Source organism: Schistocerca nitens, chromosome 7 (genome assembly GCF_023898315.1).
Source record: "Schistocerca nitens isolate TAMUIC-IGC-003100 chromosome 7, iqSchNite1.1, whole genome shotgun sequence".
Classification (NCBI taxonomy): Eukaryota; Metazoa; Arthropoda; class Insecta; order Orthoptera; family Acrididae; genus Schistocerca; species Schistocerca nitens.
Genome location: NC_064620.1, coordinates 254,790,202 through 254,804,570, shown reverse-complemented (window position 1 = coordinate 254,804,570; position 14,369 = coordinate 254,790,202). Strand labels below are relative to the sequence as shown.

At 40.5% G+C, this 14,369-nt stretch overlaps 1 pseudogene; it reads right to left on the bottom strand.

Annotated features, from left to right (window-relative positions):
- Nucleotides 1-1,682: 1,682 nt before the first annotated feature.
- Nucleotides 1,683-1,800, bottom strand: LOC126196079 (5S ribosomal RNA; annotated as a pseudogene).
- Nucleotides 1,801-14,369: the final 12,569 nt, after the last annotated feature.

Here is a 14,369-nt window from a genome sequence, read left to right as displayed (position 1 = left end):
TTACTAATTCTCGCAGATGTGTGCCTGAGTAATCCTGACAATGTATTGAACAATACCTAAAATAAATAACAACAGATATTAAATGTGTTGTATCTCGGTAACCATTAAGAATAGAGTATATGTGCATATGAAGTTTTCTGCTTCAAATAATAGTTCCTGTGATATCCCTGAATACTGACCATTCCTCCAGGGACACAGTGTACATTGAGGACATTTAAAGTTTGTAGAAGACAATGGGAGCACCTCCTTTTTGGATCCACAGAGTGAAAAATAGTGAGACATCCATTTGTGACGTTTCAATTGCGACGCTACCTAACGGTTTTGTGCTGAGTAGTGGCTCTCTAACCAGCATTCCATAAAAGCAAAATAGCTGCGTCTTTATCTGACGTTCCATGGCTCTGTTGAAAAGGAATAGCTCGATGTAGTCACAGTATCGAGCAGCACACGTCTGCTTTCATGTCCAGCAGCTAACTCACTGCAAATAATAATCTGTAGCTTCATCCTGCAGAAAAATAGTCTACGCATTGGCTAGAAATGATAATTAATAAATACAAAGGGACATTAAATACAAGATAAACGAATAATTCAATAAAAAGGGCTCTGTCCTAACGTCTGTAATTGATGTATATCCTAGAGAAATGACGCGCGGTCTGAGGCGACTTTCCACGGTCCGTGTGACTCCCCCCCGTCGGAGGTTCGAGTCCTCCCTCGGGCATGGGTATGTGTGACGTCCTTAACGTAAGTTAGTTTAAGTTAGATTAAGTAGTGTGTACGCTTAGGGACCGATGATCTCAGCAGTTTGGTCCCATAGGACCTTACCATAAATTTCCTAATGGTCCAAGAGAATTAAGTGAATAACGTTTATTTATGAAAGTGTAACTCAACAACATGGAAAGTGGTCCTACAATATCTAGTTACAATGTAAACAGAAAATAACCTTACCAAACGCAGTAAGGTTACGTGAGAGCGTTATGAGAATGGCAGCAGAATACCCAAGCTAAACAGTCATCGAAGATATGCAAAAGCTAAGTCCATTCGTGATCACAATACATGAAATATTTACCAGCTCGAAATAATTCAGAATTGAGCCTGACGATTTACAAACTAACACGCACAATATGAAGAACGGGAACCGGTACTCTTGTCTATTCTCCATTTCATAATGCAATCGGAATCATAGAGGCTGTCTATCCCCCAGTTTATCACAGACACGATGGAGTACCACACGTTAACACAGGCAGGTGTGTCTTCTTCCAGAGTGAGCATCCCAGTCCAGAATCACTCTCTTGAGCCCTTCATTCGAAAGCTCGCAGCCTCTACTTGACTCCCTTAGTGCTCCACTACTATCTGCTTTTTACTTTTCCATTGGCGGCAGGCCGTCTCTCACCAAAAACAAAACATTCGTAAGTTCTACAGCAATGATTTGACTTAACTAGACCACTACCCACATTAAAGTAATATAAAAACTAAACTAAACTCCTCCCGCACAAGCCATGAAAGCCCAAAGGTACCGACCGGCCGCCGTGTCAACCTTGACCCAAAGGCGTCACTGGATGCGGATATAGAGGGGCATGTGGTCAGCACACCGCGGTCCCGGCCGTATCTGTTTCCGAGACCGGAGCCGCTACTTCTCAACCAAGTAGCTCCTCGGTTTGCCTCACAAGGGCTGAGGGCACCCCGCTTGCCAACAGTGCTCGGGAGGTCGGGTGGTCACCCATCCAAGTGCTAGCCCAGCCCGACAGCGCTTAACTTCTGTGATCTGACGGGAACCGGTGTCGCCACTGAGGCAAGGCCGTTGGCTAAAGAAATATGTTTCAACAATATTTAAATAAAAAAGTATTACAAACATTCAGTCACACTCAGATCACTTACAATAATTATAAATAAAGGCTTATTCATAAATAAACAAAACAGTATTCTTGCGCCAATGCGCTCACATTAAATAAATACATACTGTCGCTGTGTATTGTTTAAAAATTATTCATGCCTAATTGACAGAAGCGTTCTTTTGAAACTTTTTCACACATGCAACGGACCACTTCTTAAACTAACATGATTTTGTATTAGCAACTGTAAATAGTTAAAAAATATATGGTAGAAATAGTAAAAGTGTGACATGACATCACGTATTCATGCTGCATTCATTTGCTGCGCTATTTTAGTCAATATAATGTTCAGATAAACATTTGCATAATGGAAAAGATCTAAAAAACGTAATAAACTAACAAATAAAATAGATACACATATGTAGCTTTCAGGATTGACAGCTATAGAGCAATGGTATCATCTGAGATATCGTTTGTTGAAATGACAGGAAGCGTTTAAAAGGTGTTAATTATAAGGTTCATTGAGAAAATATTTATTCGCCGTGAAATACTAAGTTCTGTAGTTTTAAATATACTGAAATTGTTGTTATGCCACTGGATGCACCTCATTTTTCTCACGTCGCAGATCAGATTTGCTTCATTATTTGAGTGTGAAATATTATACAGTTTGAAAAATCTGTAATAAGGCATCTTTATGCTTGTCTGAAAGACAGACATTGCTAGTGCATTCATTTAGGCAACCAGCTGCTGCCTAAATTCCCAGCTTTGGGCTTTACCAATTCCTGTCAAGCCTTTGTAAAAGCTCTTGGGCTTGCCAGCAACCATCGCTGCGGCTGGACCGGGCGTGACACTTTGTCGGCTCTGAGGATGTCCACCGGCGCCCAGCCTCACAAGCAAATTCATCTCACGTCGTACCCTTTTCAGGCGGCCGAATAACTCGCTGACATACGAGTAACGTTACACAGTCCACCAGGGCAAAAGAGTGCTTTAATTACACCTCACAGTCATTATGACCCTCATCATCATCTGATTTTAGTTAAATCATACTAGAAAATCGATCATCTATGAAATTTTCACCAAGAGGAAAATACGGGAAAACCAACTGTTTATGGTGACGTTCGTGGACTTCTCAAAGGCTTATGACAGTATGCACAGATTAAGTATGTACAACGTCCTTAGAGAGCTTGGTATACCAATGACGTTAATAAATATGGTCAAAGTGTGCACGGCGGAGACAACAGCCAAAGTCAAATACCAAGGGGAGCTGTCCAAGGAATTACATATCAGAATGGATGTGAGACAAGATGTTGTTTCACCACTGTCATTTAATCTGGTCCTACAGAAAGTAAACCGAGAAATGAAAAGAGAAAAAAAAGGGATGACGCTAAATGCCAGGACAGATTTATTGGGATATGCAGACGACATTGCAGTTCTAACAGAATCAAAGGAATTGATGGCAGAAACTGTAGAATGATATCCCATTACAGGTAGGTATATGGAAAAGGTAGGGATAAGAAAATTTTCTAAAGTGGAAAATTGTAAATACCTTGGTATATAGTTCAATAGGCAAAATAAGTTAAAACACGAAATAAACCAACATATTCGGAATTGGTCTAAAACTTATTTCCGTCTAAAGCAGATAACGTCATCCAACAATCTGTCAATTAAGACCAAACTTAAAGCATACAATGCCGTGATAATGCTAGTATTGTTGTATGGGGCAGAAACACTGAGCACAACAAACAAGGATGAAGAGAACTTGTTGGTCTTCGAAAGAAAAATTATTAGAAGAATCTTTGGGCCCGCCCAGGAAGGGAGCTCGTGGAGACGTAGCAAAACCCAAGATTGTCTGAGCTGTCGAGGCACCCGAGCACTGCGAGGTCGGCGCATGCTCTACAGGGTCCCCGATCGCCGATTTGATGATGATGAGAAAATTCGTAGTAAGTTACGAGCGCCAAATACTGGATCGCTTTGTGTTATCGTGTGACCAATATAATAATTAACTGATATCAATCAGTTTGCAATACTCACCACGGATCATTCCCGGGTATTGTATTTCTACACGCAGCGTCGCATACTGCTATTTTATTTTGTTTGAAGCGTTTTACAAGTGTCATCCAGTGTGTTTTAATTCCATACTACAATGTATGGGAAGTTGTGGAGTAAATTATCATGTTTTCGAATCAGTTCGTCTATTTATTCTTGCTATTCAACACCAATATTGTTGATGATAACTACTACGTTTATGCCACACCGGCTATCATCTAGTTCACTCTTTAGCTCTCACAGACTATTCACAAAGAGTAAAATTTTAGTGCTAATGTTACCTGTAGAGAAGTTGGTGGTGGGATTTCTTGCCGATAATGGGGGTTCCCTATAGCGATAACATTTGTTGCTCTAGTTTTCGTTAACATGAGTTCAGGGTCATCTACCGATTGTATAATCATAGAGACACTGTGTCAACTTTATTTAAACGATATGACACCCGTAGCACTATCATGTGTGTGTGTGTGTGTGTGTGTGTGTGTGTGTGTGTGTGTGTGTCTGGCAGTAGATCAGAAACGAACTCCTCACCGCTGCCAGCGATACACGATCTTCATCCCATCGGCCCGTTTCCACTCGACTGCTCAGAAGTTCAGCAACAACTTTGTCACAACGTTCCTTCAACGTGACTTGAATGTGTTAGAGAGAATAAGGTGGTGGCAATATCTGCAGAACACGGACTCTTGGAGAGTCTCACACAGTCTCCTATGACGTTCATTTCCGGTGGAAGTGCGGAGCATTACATTCAGGCGACGGCGCAGTTTCAGCCAAAAGGAAGGTTCTGCAGAGTAGTGCCAGAAATGGACGTCCAAGCGCAGGCGATACGTCTTCTACGATTTCATGCAGTTTTGCTGAAGTTGTCAGCGTTGGAATTCCATACGTAATCTAGTACCTAAATGCCACTCGATTTATGCATTTGCCGCTCTCTGTAGACGTTAGTCGATGGAAGTGCACTTTCGTAAATAATTACTTCGGCGTTGAGACACAAATATCTAATAAACTAGCACAAATTAATACCGAAATTTATTACTACAGCGATAGCTATGTCACGTGAGCAGAAATAACTGGTAACAGGGATAAAAAGATTAAAGCCGAGCAAGCTCAAGCCAAGTATCGGACAGCACTGCGGCGAACAGTCAGTTCAGAACCGGAGTATTGTGTTCCGAGTTAAAAAAATACAAAAAAGTCAGAGGAATAAAATATTCTGTTGAAGTGCCTATTGACCACTCTCACATCACAATGAAAAACATGTGTACAGAGTCAAATATTATTTTGTATTCCTCAGGGTCTGCAGCGTAGTAAATATATTGTAACAACATTTTATGTACATTATACCAGGATGCTGCTTTTTTTAAAAAACTTTATTCGAGTGTTGCACAGATAGGCGATAAGCTTACTTCGGTTGCTTTGTCATTTTAAAGCGATATGCAATTACCTAGCGCTATTAGTAATTACAACTTTTACGTTACAAATCTAATTGGTTTTGTAACAGTGTTGAGAGTACTTGCTTCCATATTTCATCGTCGACGCTGTAGCTGTCAAATATTTCTGCGTGTTGTATTTGCAATGCGGATTTAGTGTTTTTTACACACACACACACACACACACACACACATATATATATATATATATATATATATATATATATATATATATATATATATATATATATATAGCAGCTGAATAATTTTTGTTCAAATTTTCGTTTTCTATAAATTGGACAGCTTTGCTTGACGGAAGCCATCGTTATTGTCTGGTTAAATGTTTGTCTTTCTTCATCTACCGGCTTGTGTAGTGGTTAGAGATTCTTTTTATTGGTTTCTGTTGATTATCTTTGCTTATCATGTTACCTGCTATCGCGTTCTAAAATTTCGACGAAATTATGAATAAAATTTTTATGCTTAAGTTCAATTTGTTCGTTTAGGATTTCGCCTGGATATTTTCGTGTGTGTATTTCTGTTTCTTCTAAAAGTGTTATAGCTGGGCATTTAGGAGGTATATCTATGATTTTCATTGCCATCGAACTGGTTTATGTTATTTTCTTCTGCTTTCATAATGGCAGATAAATGTGTGTGTGGGTGTGGGGGGGGGGTGTCCCTCTTTCTGATGTGCTCTCGATATCTGAAAAAAAAATCAGTACTCTTCAGACTTTACAGAATTTTTCACTATCATTAAAACTGAATTTATATAGTGTAAACCGGGGTACGTGTATGACTGTGATTTTGTTCTAAAGGAACGGATTTCTGTTTTTATTTTATGTGTGGTACGGTATGCCAATCTCATTGTAGTATTTTAAATAATGCATTTCGTCTGTCTGATATATTTCCCATGTACGTTTGTGGTATATATGTGATTGTCCGTTCTGTTGCTTTTTCTTGTGTTAGTCCGATGTCAGTATGAATTTAGGTATGTTTGGGATTTTTATATTTTCTCATATTTGGCTGACTATACTGAGAGTAGAATTGTTTTATTGTGTCATGTATTTAATAGTCTCAAGTTCTTTGTGCATAGTTGGTTGTAGTAATGATAGGTTACGTAATCGTTTAATAAATGTGTGCAAATGAGCATATTTACGCTATTTTTTTAACTTTATTCGAGAGTTGTACAAGTAGAAGATAAGCTTATTTCGGCTGATGTGATTCTTGAGTTTCTCTCGGCGTATTTGATAATCAAAATATCCACGGGTGTACAGCCGGTCTACAGTGTCCAACGGGCACAATATTTCGGCGATCATACATGTCGCCATCATCAGGTGAACTGACGGACTGAGCTCCTGTGAACGTGCCGGTACGGAGATCTGTCCGCTATGGCTGCTCAGGGGAACTGGGTTCGGTCGCGGCGGCGGCGGCAGATTTAAATACCCTCCGCCCGCGGTGCACTCCCTCCGCCATCCGCGCCCCGCGCCACGGTCACGCGGTGGAAAAGATTGCGACGGCGTCTGAGATGACGTCAGTGTGATGGCTCTGTCCGCCGTGGTCGTCACAACTATACGTTTGCTCGATTTACTCTTGATTAACCCAATTGCTGGTTCCCAAGCCTTGCTAAGATTATAGCCACAGTCATGGTTTATGAGGTCGTCATTGGTGCGAATTTCGATGGCCTCTCTAACAACGCTGTCCCAGCATCTCGACGTCTATACCAGAATCCTCGTGCGTTCATACTCCATAGCGTGATTTTATATAGTGGATTGTAAGGCGTACCCAGGAGCAGATATAGACTCAGATCACAATATAGTAGTGATGAAGAGTAGGCTGAAGTTCAAGACATTAGTCAGGAAGAATCAATACGCAAAGAAGTGGGATACGGAAATACTAAGGAATGACGAGATACCTTTGAAGTTCTCTAACGCTATAGATGCAGCAATAAGGAATAGCGCAGTAGGCAGTACAGTTGAAGAGGAATGGACATCTCTAAAAAGGGCCATCACAGAAGTTGGGAAGGAAAACACAGGTACAAAGAAGGTAGCTGCGAAGAATCCATGGGTAACAGAAGAAATACTTCAGTTGATTGATGAAAGGAGGAAGTACAAACATGTTCGGGGAAAATCAGAAATACAGAAATACAAGTCGCTGAGGAATGAAATAAATAGGAAGTGCAGGGATGCTAAGACGAAATGGCTGCAGGAAAAATATGAAGACATCGAAAAAGACATGATTGTCGGAAGGACAGACTCAGCATACAGGAAAGTCAAAACACCCTTTGGTGGCATTAAAAGCAACGGTGGTAACATTAAGAATGCAACGGGAATTCCACTGTTAAATGCAGAGGAGAGAGCAGATAGGTGGAAAGAATACATTGAAAGCCTCTATGAGGGTGAAGATTTGTCTGATGCGATAGAAGAAGAAACAGGAGTCGATTTAGAAGAGATAGGGGATCAAGTATTAGAATCGGAATTTAAAAGAGCTTTGGAGGACTTACGGTCAAATAAGGCAGAAGGGATAGATAACATTCCATCAGAATTTCTAAAATCATTGGGGGAAGTGGCAACAAAACGACTATTCACGTTGGTGTGTAGAATATATGAATCTGGCGACATACCATCTGACTTTCGGAAAAGCATCATCCACACAATTCCGAAGACGGCAAGAGCTGACAAGTGCGAGAATTATCGCACAATTATCTTAACAGCTCATGCATCGAAGCTGCTTACAAGAACAGTATACAGAAGAATGGAAAAGAAAATTGAGAATGCGCTAGGTGACGATCGGTTTGGCTTTAGGAAAAGTAAAGGGACGAGAGAGGCAATTCTGACCTTACGGCTAATAATGGAAGCAAGGCTAAAGAAAAATCAAGACACTTTTATAGGATTTGTCGACCTGGAAAAAGCGTTCGACAATATAAAATGGTGCACGCTGTTCGAGATTCTGAAAAAAGTAGGGGTAAGCTATAGGGAGAGACGGGTCATATACAATATGTACAACAACCAAGAGGGAATAATAAGAGTGGACGATCAGGAACGAAGTGCTCGTATTAAGAAGGGTGTAAGACAAGGCTGTAGCCTTTCGCCCCTACTCTTCAATCTGTACATCGAGGAAGCAATGATGGAAATAAAAGAAAGGTTCCGGAGTGGAATTAAAATACAAGGTGAAAGGATATCAATGATACGATTCGCTGATGACATTGCTATCCTGAGTGAAAGTGAAGAAGAATTAAATGATCTGCTGAACGGAATGAACAGTCTAATGAGTACACAGTAGGGTTTGAGAGTAAATCGAAGAAAGACGAAGGTAATGAGAAGTAGTAGAAATGAGAACAGCGAGAAACTTAACATCAGGATTGATGGTCACGAAGTCAATGAAGTTAAGGAATTATGCTACCTAGGCAGTAAAATAACAAATGACGGACGGAGCAAGGAGGACATCAAAAGCAGACTCGCTATGGCATAAAAGGCATTTCTGGCCAAGAGAAGTCTGCAAATACCGGCCTTAATTTGAGGAAGAAATTTCTGAGGATTTACGTCTGGAGTACAGCATTGTATGGTAGTGAAACATGGTCTGTGGGAAAACCGGTACAGAAGAGAATCGAAGCATTTGAGATGTGGTGCTATAGACGAATGCTGAAAATTAGGTGGACTGATAAGGTAAGGAATGAGGAGGTTCTACGCAGAATTGGAGAGGAAAGGAATATGTGAAAACACTGATAAGGAGAAGGGACAGGATGATAGGACATCTGCTAAGACATGAGGGAATGACTTCCATGGTACTAGAGGGAGCTGTAGAGGGCAAAAACTGTAGAGGAAGACAGAGATTGGAATACGTCAAGCAAATAATTGAGGACGTAGGTTGCTAGTGCTACTCGGAGATGAAGAGGTTAGCACAGGAAAGGTATTCGTGGCGGGTCGCATCAAACCAGTCAGTAGACTGATGACCAAAAAAAAAAAAGCGTGATTTTCCGACAGACTATGTTCAGCGACCACCGACTTGCTCGGATACATCAGTCGAGTGTGCCTCTGGTGTTCACGGCATCGATCCTCGACGGTACGCATCGTCTGACCAATATACGACTTGCCACATTGACACGGAATCTGGTACACGCCGGCCTTCCTCAAACCGAGGTCATCTTTGGCGCTCCCCACCAGTGCACGAGTTTTATTCGGAGGACAAAACACAGTTCCGCCCCGGTGTTTCCTCAAAATGCGGGCGATTTTCCCCGAGAGTGCGCCTGTATGTGGAATAAACGCAGTGCCTACCTCCTCCCTCGTGATTTCATCCATCTCCACAGGTTGTGCTCTAGTGGTTGGGCGGAGAGCACGTTGAATCTGCCACTCTGAGTACCCATTTTTTCGAAATACTGTTCTCAGATGTTCCAATTCCTGGGGTAGACTCTCTGCGTCAGAGATAGTGCGCGCCCTATGTACTAGAGTTTTAAGGACCCCATTCCTCTGTGAAGGGTGGTGGCAACTGTCTGCGTGCAAATACTGATCAGTGCGCGTTGTCTTCCGATACACCCCATGACCTAGGGTGCCGTCAGCCCTTCTCTTGACCAAGACGTCAAGGAAAGGTAATTTACCCTACGTTTCAGTCTCCATAGTGAATTTGATGTTGGGGTGTATGGAGTTTAGATGTGTAAGGAAGTCAAGGAGTTTATCCATACCATGTGGCCAGATAACGAACGTGTCGTCCACGTAACGGAAAAAGCAAGTAGGTTTCCAATCGGATGACGACAGGGCTTCCTCCTCGAAGTTCTCCATGTACAAATTCGCTACCACCGATGAGAGTGAGCTACCTATGGCGACTCCCTCCGTTTGTTCGTAGTATTCTCCACTAAAAAGAAAATACGTGTAAGTCAAGACATGCATAAAAAGTTCAGAGGTCTTCTCGTCAAACTTCTGACTAATCCATTCTAGTGAGTCTCGCAGGGGTACCCTCATAAATAAGGAAACGACGTCAGAATTCACCATGATATCTGACTCATCCAACCTGAAGCTATCAAGGCATTTTTATTTCGGCTGTTTTGTCATTTTCAAACGATCTGTAGTTATCTAGCGCTATTAGTATATACAATTTTGATGTCATATATTTGACTGGTTTCGTAACAGTTTGTCGAACCACATCGTTGACGTTGTCGCTGTCAATTTTTTCAGCGAGTTGTATTTGCAGTGCAGATTGAGTTCTTTTTGTTTATATATATATTTTCTCAATAGTAGATGTTCTCAAATAATTTTTCTAGAAATTTTCCTTTTCTATAAATCTGACAGCTTTACTTGACGGTAGCCACCGATGTTTTCTGGTTATATATTTATCTTATTCATCCATGAACTTGTTTCGACAAAATTATCAATAAAATTTTTATGCTTTAATTCAATCTCTTCGTTTAGGATTAGTCATTACTTGGTCTGTAGAAAGTATGAATAGGATTTTAGAGGATTTTCATTGCACGCTCGAACTGGTTTAAGTTATGATTTTCTGTTTTCAAATGGCAGAATAATATGAAGGGATTTATGTCGCTCTTTTCTTTCATGTTCTCGATATCTGAAAAAAAAATCCATTCTGTTTGGCCTATAGAGAATTTTTCGCACTCATTGCAAATCGTTTCTTAAATACCTGGCTACGTGCATGTTGCTGACTTTATTTCACTCGAATGGATTTGTGTTGTGCATGGTACGATAAGCGAATCTCACTGAAGTACCTTTTAATAATGAATTTGGTTTATCTGATATCTTTCCTACGTATGTTTGTGGTATGTACGTGATTATCCCTTTTGTTGGTGTTTCTCCTGCAAGTTTTATCTCAGCATAAATTTGGGTATGTGTGGGATTTTCGTATTTCTCATATTTGACTGACTAAACTGATATTATAATTGTTTTATTGTGTCATGTATTTGACTGTTTCAAGTTCTTTCTGTACAACTGGTTGTAGTAATGGTAGTAGGTTATGTAATCAGTTAACAATTATGTGAAAATAAGAATATTTGTGTGTTGTTAGATGACAAGAATCTGTGTTAGTACTGTTATCTGAGGTCGTAGGTTTCCTGTAAATTCCAAATCAAGCGCATTGAGATTCGTATGAGTGTCCATAGTAGCAACAAAGCCACTGAGCTGGCAAAAAAGATTGGCAGAAGTGATCGTTTGCTAGCCTTTTAGTGCTATGGGTGATAATAGTGAATTGTGGTGCATGTAGACTGTGGAAGTCACAGTTAGAGCCAAATGTTGATGCGATAATTGGAACTGAATTTTGTTGAGATGTCAGAGGTGTCCGATTCTCTTGGTTCGCAATGTGTTGTTAGTGGCTTACAGCTAGCCTAGAGGTAAATGGGTTGTTTGCTAGTCCGTCAGTGGTGCATTAGGTGGTTTGAAGTTCCGCGAGAGAGGTTCCTTCTTGAGTGCGTTTTGGTGGAATTTTGGGCCCCAACATTTACGGCGGACATCATTTGCTCGTTAGTTTGAATGGGCCCACACACAATTAAATATATCTTACCATTAGCCGATATTTAGTGCACAACATAGTGAAGCAGAACCATTAGCGAACCGCAGGTATCTGAACTGACACTTTTAGTGTAAAGTAAGGAGTGGCGCATTTTGAAGTAGGGAATAGCAGCAATTTGCAAAACGAAAGCGACTGCGGAGGCAGAGCTTAACTTTGACTGTTAATTGTCAAAGAGTTGGTGGCATTTAGGATTTCTGTTTTATTTTTAATTGTGTTATTACCGATTTTTGGGGCATTAGTTTTTTGTTGACACTCGAGTACTAAGTTTGACAGTAATTATGTGTTAATGTTGGCATTCAAAGATCATGTTATCTTTGCTACATATTACGACCAACTGACAAGCTATCTTGAAGCTCGGGTTACGACGTATTTTTTAAACGGGAAATGATTTAGAACGTAAAGATATTCACAGATATCTGTTACGTTTAACTATTCCTCAGAAAAGAAAGAAAGAGAGAGAGATTTATGATAACTCATAATTACTGCCAAATTAATTTCTCTGCAACAGCATTCAAAGATATTGCTATCTGACGCGAGGGAATTTATTGCATTGAACAAATAACAGCGATGTGCTGGATGGCATGTGTTCTCGGGTGTTAGCGCAGCAGGTAGTCCAATAGAATCCATTGTGACGATAGTACGGTGACTTACTCCGTCTTTGCTACCCACAGGTAGAGTACTCAAACATGCCACCACAGTACAATTGTCAACGATGAGATATGGAAGTAAGCACTCGACACACTGTTACAAAATCAGTCAGATGTATAAGTATAAATCGTATATACTGCTAGCGCTATGTAACAGTAGATGGCTTGAAAATGGCAAATCAGCTTATCCCATAACTGTATGACTCTCGAATAATGCCTCAAAAATTGTAGAGTCCTGGTGTAATATACACAAAATGTCTTTACAAGATATCTATTACATTGCAGGCCCTGAGGAATGCAAAATGATGACATCATTGTCGTACAATAACATGGGTAATTTTCTGTGATATGTATGCCTACTTCGAAAGCGCTAAATTCAACAGAATGTGCCTAAGAAATAAAGTAATCCCAGCACACGTTTTCATCAAAAAAACAAAACCGAATTCTAGATTACAATCATGAACTATTGAGCATGATTATGGATAGAACACGACTTTGAGGACAAATTAGCATTTAAAAATGTTCTAATAACTTATGTTTGTATCTCACTTGTGACTTACAAGAAACCCGTTGAGTGCGACGTTTCAAGTTCAATCTTCATTGAGTCTCCTTTTAAAGTGCTGTGTTACCAATTATGATAGGAAAAATATTAGCTGCTAATGATTCACCATGTGCATCAGGAGCGCGACAGAAGATGAGTGTCTGGGAGGTGGAGAGATCAACCTTCTACGTGATGTGTTTATTATACTTGACAAAATGGACGTCGTCGACATTCAAGAAATGCGTCATGAAAACCGAATGAAAAATGGTGTGATGCAAGATCATAAAAGTTCGCACCACCAAGATCGAAGGCCAGTTCCTTGTGCGTAACAATCCATGCAGCACGTTCAGATAGGTATTGTCTCTTAAAGAATGCATACAGAATCATATTGATGTAACGGTGTGATGAGAACCGACTGAATGTAATGGCATATAACCGAACGCAACACACTGTCGCGCAGCTTATCGTTAAACTGGCTTTCCTTTAATGTGTAGCAGCATATAGTGCGATAATATGTTTTGTAGGGACAGAAAAATAAATATCCATTGGCTGAATGCGTCCGGTGGTTCTAGCTGGTATGAACTGAAATTCACATACTTTTCACGGGGGATATTCTCGACAGGAGTAGGATTGCTATACGCAGACCAGGACTCAAGCAGAAGTAAGTTATTTTAATCAGGTATGGCTAAAAGGAGTGCTCATCCGGGTAGTTCTCTTTCGCGCATTTTCCCACTCTTCCTTGCTGTGACATAAATATTCCATACTGCCCTTGCAAGAACACAAACACAGAAAGAATCGTAGGGAGAAGAGCACCTCCAATTTCTCACAGCAGAATACTCAAATTTTCCTCCAGATTGACAGTCAGCATAGTTGTATACGAATGCATTAATGCACTGATGTTAGTAATCTTGATACAACTCTTTTTGTTCTTTTAGCGCGGACTTCAATGCGAGATGCTTATAACAGCATAACTTTGTCTAAAAACTTGGCAGAAAATCCGAAGAGACTGGTCGTATGTGAAGTACGTTAGCGGCAAGCAACAATCAGTGCCTTCTCTACACGATACAATGGAGATAGTATAGAAGATAGTGCTGCCAAAGCAGAGTTACTGAACACAGCCTTCCGAAATTCCTTCACAAAAGAAGACAAAGTTAATATTCCAAAATTCGAATCGAGAACAGCTGACAACATGAGTAACGCAGAAGTAAATGTCCTCGGAGTAGTGAAACAACCTAAATCACTTAATAAAAGCAAGTCTTCTGGTCCAGACTCTATACCAATTAGGTTCCTTTCGGAGTATGCTGATACATTAGCTCCATACTTAACAATGTACAACCGTTCGCTCGATGAAAGATCCGTACCCAAAGACTGGAAAGTTGCACAGGTC